This window comes from Melitaea cinxia, chromosome 22, assembly GCF_905220565.1.
Source record: "Melitaea cinxia chromosome 22, ilMelCinx1.1, whole genome shotgun sequence".
Lineage (NCBI taxonomy): Eukaryota > Metazoa > Arthropoda > Insecta > Lepidoptera > Nymphalidae > Melitaea > Melitaea cinxia.
Genome location: NC_059415.1, coordinates 163,294 through 168,972, shown reverse-complemented (window position 1 = coordinate 168,972; position 5,679 = coordinate 163,294). Strand labels below are relative to the sequence as shown.

Sequence of the window (5,679 nt, the reverse complement as noted above, 5' to 3'; positions counted from 1 at the left end):
GAGTGCTATAGCTATCTCTGCCCTTTTGCTATTCTAGAAATAGTTATATGAATTTGGAATTCTTAACCAAAGAGGAAATATTTGAAATCAAAGTGGTCAGTACGACAAAAGGCCAATTTCATATGTAAGGGATTAATATTTATATAAAAAGCCTCGTAGCGATGTTTTTGTAATTTGTAGAAATTGTTTCAGAAATAGTGAAAAAAAAACAGCAAAGAGCCAACGTCACGCGGTGTTCCCAGGCGGCCACCCATCCAAGTACTGACCGCGCCCGACGTTGCTTAACTTCGGTGATCGGACGAGAACCGGTGTATTCATCGTGGTATGGACGTTGGCGTTCAAATGAATTAAATTTTTATATAAATTATTGTTGTGTTAAATTTTAATCATATGACCATGTAATGCATAGGCTATTTGACTGGTTTTTACACCATTTAAGAACATATTATTTACAGCAAAAAAATAAATCATCTTCACTTGAAATGGTCCAAAGACTATAATATTATAAAGATATGCCTACTTTGAAATTTGTGACAAACATTGATGCCGTTTAGTTATTTCAGCTTTCGCCGCGGCGGTTCCCTGCTCCAACAATAACCGAATTCCCTGACATATCTAATACTTAGGTACGTGACGCAAAAACTTTGCACTCCTTTTCACTAAATTTTGCGCGGACGGAGGAGTATCTATAGTTTATATAGAAAAGGAGTGCAGAATCTTAATATTTTCTTTTTAATTATGCATAAAAATACATTAAATCAATAAAAAAACATTACACACGCTACCATATATTTAACACGCACACGCATATTTACACATTAAACTATTTTGTTGATTGTCAAAGTCTGTAGCCAATTTGAAAAAATTAAAAAAAAAAAGTTCTTTATTTTCATTCTTTTTTTTAATTAAATTTTTTAATTATGGTCGAATTTCGACCACTGGGCGACCACTAGTAAGAATAAAAAGTACATAACAAATTAATGGCAACTAATAAAACCTACATCTATCTATCTATAATAATATATATAAACGCGAAAGGTCACTCATCACGAAATCTCCAAAACTATAACACCTAAAAACTTGAAATTTGGCAGGTAGGCTCCTTATAAGACGTAGGCATCCGCTAAGAACGGATTTTATGAAAAACGGCCCCTAAGGGGGTAAAACGGGGGTTGGAAGTTTGTATGAAAGTCCTATGTTTTTGAAGTAAGAGACTTGAAATTTTAAATGTAAGCTCTATAGGTGGTGAAAAGGTGTCCAAATAATGTATCTTTAGAAATCAACTCCTTTTTGGGGTTAAAACGGGGGATAGTATGTTGGCTCACTGATCACGAAATCTCCGAAACTATAACAGTTACAAACTTGAAACTTGGCAGAAAGGCTCCTTATAGGGCTTAGATATCCGCTAAGAACTGATTTTACGAAAATCGACCCGTAATAAAAATAACATTAAAAACATTAAAAAAAACGTATGTGTGTGTATGTATGTATGTATTTATGTATGTGTGAATGTATGTTATTAAACCCGCTAAATCGGGGATAAAGCGGGGGTCGGAAGTTTGTATGAAAGTCTTATGTTTTTGAAGTAAGATACTTGAAATTTAAAATATATGCTCTATAGATGGTGAGGAGGTGTCCAAATAATGCATCGTAATATATATATATATATATATATATAAAAGAGAAAGGTCACTAACTCACTCATCACGAGAACTCAAAAACCGCTGGATGGTCTATCTATCTGAGGTAGGGCACAGCAGGAATTTCCTGCTCAAAATACGGAGCAGCCCGACTGGGGTAGTACCTCGACCTTACAGAAGATCACAGCAAAATAATACTGTTTTCAAGCAGTATTGTGTTCCTGTTGGTGAGTAAGGTGACCAGAGCTCCTGGGGGGATTGGGGATTGGGTCGGCAACGCGCTTGCGATGCTTCTGGTGTTGCAGGTGTCTATAGGCTACGGTAATCGCTTACCATCAGGTGAGCCGTAAGCTTGTTTGCCGACCTAGTGACATATAAAAAAAAAATCCAGGTTGGACAAAGATAAAATTTGGCAGGGAGGTAGATTGTAGTTAGCAGACGTCCGCTAAGAACGGATTTTACGATATTCCACCTCTAAGAGGGTTTAATTGGGGTTGATAGTTTGTATGAAACATATACAGCCTGAAAATAAAACTAAAAATGTGGTGTATAGAGAGGTTTTATAAAAATAACTATTAAATTATACTAAATTGTGCCTTTTAAAAAGTAACTCAGTTTGATAAGCATTTCAAGTGAGTGAAATAAAAAAATAATTTGCGTTAAACATCTTAATAGTAATGCATATCTTCATAACCACGCGGACGTAATCGCGGGCAACAGTTAGTGTATTATAAAAGAAAGTCTCCAAAAGTGTATGTGATCGATTCGCTCAAAATCTACTGAACGGATTTTCATGCGGTTTTATCATTGGAGAGAGGGCTCCACCATTGGCAAGAGGAAGGTTTACGGAACGGCTAAGCCTATTTTGATGAGAGTTTCACTGGAAGTTTGCCGGGAAAACTTTTTGACACACTAATTTCAACGCGGGCGAAGCCGCGTGCACAGCTAGTAATATATATAAACGCGAAAGGTCATTCATCACGAAATCTCCGAAACTATAACACCTACAAACTTGAAATTTGGCAGGCAGGCTCCTTATAAGACGTAGACATCCGCTAAGAATGGATTTTACGAAAATCGACCCCTAAGGGGGTGAAACGGGGGTTCGAAGTTTGTATGAAAGTTCTATGTTTTTGAAGTAAGAGACTTGAAATTTAAAATTTAAGCTCTATAGATGGTGAAAAGGTGTCCAAATAATATATCTTTAGAAATCAACCCCTTTTTGGGGTTAAAACGGGGGATCGTAGGTTGACTCACTGATCACGAAATCTCCGAAACTATAATACCTACAAACTTGAAATTTAGCAGATAGACTCTTTATAAGGCGTAAACTACCGCTTAGAATGGATTTTACGAAACTCGACCCCTAAGAGGGTAAAACGGGGGTTGGAAGTTTGTATGAAAGTCCTATGTTTTAGTAGTAAGAGACTTGAAATTTAAAATGTATGCTCTAGAGATGGTGAGAATGTGTCCAAATAATGTATCTTTCAGAATCAACTCCTTTTTGGGGTTAAAACGGGGATGATAGGTTGACTAATCACGAAATCTCCGGAACTATAACAGCTACAAACTTGAAATTTGGCAGGTAGGTTCCTTATAAGGCGAAGACATCCGCTGAGAACTGATTTTACGAAACTCGACCCCTACGGGGGTAAAACGGGGGTTGGAAGTTTGTATAAAAGACCTATGTTTTTGAAGTAAGAAACTTGAAATTTAAAATGTATGCTCTATAGATGGTGAGGAGGTGTCCTAGTAATGCATCGTAATCTATATATATAAAAAAGAAAGGTCACTGACTCACTCATCACGAGAACTCAAAAACCGGCGGATGGTCCATCCATCCAGGATGGACAAAGATGAAATTTAGCAGGGAGGTAGATTATAGTTAGGAGACGTCCACTAAGGACGGATTTTGCGATATTCCACCGCTAAGGGGGTTTAATTGGGGGTTTAATAGTTAATGAAACATATACAACAGCTATAAGTTCGCCTGATAGGTTATTTATACTGCAGCTTGAAAATAAAACCAAAAATGTGGTGTATAGAGAGGTTTTATAAAAATAACTATTAAGTTATACTAAATTGTGCCTTTCAAAAAGTTACTTAGTGGATAAGCATTTCAAGTGACTGAAATTAAAAAAAAATTGCGTTAAACATCTTAATAGTAATGCATATCATCATAACCACGCGGACGTAGTCGCGGGCAATAGGTTAGTGTATTATAAAACAAAGTCCCCAAAAGTGTACGTAATCGATTCCCTCGAAACCTACTGAACGGATTTTCATGTGGTTTTACCAATGGAGAGAGGGCTTCAAGAGAAAGGTTTATGAAACAGTTAGCCGATTTTGATGAAAGTCTCACTGGAAATTTGTCGGGAAAACTTTATGACACACTGATTTCAACGCGGGCGAAGCCGCGGGCACAGCTAGTAATTATATATAGAGAAATAGGCCTGTGCCCAGCATGTGGATACGGCACCACGGCATGTGGGACGTTACGGCTGAATCAATCAAAAACAGAGAATAATACGATATAACGTACAAATAATAAAATTGAAATAAAAAAATGTGTTTGCTTGTTTGCATATTAAAATAGCGACTAGCAAGAATTACAAACAACAAGAATTTCAACAAAATTAAAGCGCCACCTAGTGTCCACCTAGTGTAGAATAAATATTCTATATCTCATAATACCTACATTATTCCAAAGCACAAATTACAATACTGCCATCTACCGTACAATATGAAAACTAAATCAGAATATTTATAGGTGGCGCTTCAGATATTGCTTTACTCGTTCTTATATCCACAATACAACTATAGATGCCGCTACATCATCATTATCATCATTACAGCCTATACAGTCCACTGCTGGACATAGGCCTCCACAAGTTGACGCCAAAAATAACGTGAACTCATGTGTTTTGCCCATAATCACCACGCTGGGCAGGCGGGTTGGTGACCGCAGTACTGGCTTTATCGCACCGAAGACGCTGCTGCCCGTCTTCGGCCTGTGTATTTCAAAGCCAGCAGTTGGATGGTTATCCCGCCATCGGTCGGCTTCTTAAGTTCCAAGGTGGTTGTGGAACCTTGTTATCCCTTAGTCGCCTCTTACGACACCCACGGGAAGAGAGGGGGTGGCTAAATTCTTTAGTGCCGTAGCCACACAGCACATACAGCCGCCGCATAGTAATTGTTTAATGAAATCGCGTCCAAACTACGTTTTTAACCGACTTCCAAAAAAGGAGGAGGTTCTCAATTCGACTGTATTTTTTTTTTGTATGTATGTTACATGAGAACTTTTGACTGGGTGGAGCGATTTCGACAAATTTTCTTTTAATCGAAAGGTGGTGTGTGCCAATTGGTCCCATTTAAATTTATTTGAGATCTAACAACTACTTTTCGAGCTATATCTATTAATGCGTTTTTACTTGACGCTTTTTTGACTTGACATCGACCTACGTTGTATTATACCACATAACTTTTTACTGGGTGTACCGATTTTGATAATTCTTTTTTTGTTGGAAAGAAGATATCCTTAGTTTAGTACCATGATAAGGAAACCAGGATCTGATAATGGAATCCCAGAGAAATCGAGGGAACTTCTTGAAAATCCGCAATAACTTTTTACTGGGTGTACCGATTTTAATAATTTTTAATTTAATCGAAAGCTCATGTTTGTCATGTGGTCACATATAAATTTCATTGAGATCTGATAACTACTTTTTCTCTTCTTTGGTAATCTTTGATAACGCGCAGTTACTTGAGTATTTTTTCGTCGATCTACCTTGTATTACTCGTCGGTGTAATTGAAGTCGGTTTTTTTTCGTTTGCGAGCAAACACAATTATTTTTAGTTAGTAAAGTAAACAAATTAAAGTGGTAAGTTAGCTCTGTATATGTCGTTCAACGAGTGCACCTTTTATTATTTATTGTAATATATATTACAACACTATAAGCTGTGGGCGGAGTTGACGCCATATTGGAGAAACATTTGACTTCAGATAACGTGACTATATCTGATATCTTCTTTTATTCAT

General features: G+C 37.1%; 1 non-coding gene across 1 annotated transcript; it reads right to left on the bottom strand.

The window, feature by feature from the left end:
- Nucleotides 1–217: 217 nt before the first annotated feature.
- Nucleotides 218–336, bottom strand: LOC123664846. The gene has a single exon (XR_006744951.1). It is a non-coding gene; the product is annotated as a 5S ribosomal RNA (ribosomal RNA).
- Between the last annotated feature and the right edge of the window lie 5,343 nt (nucleotides 337–5,679).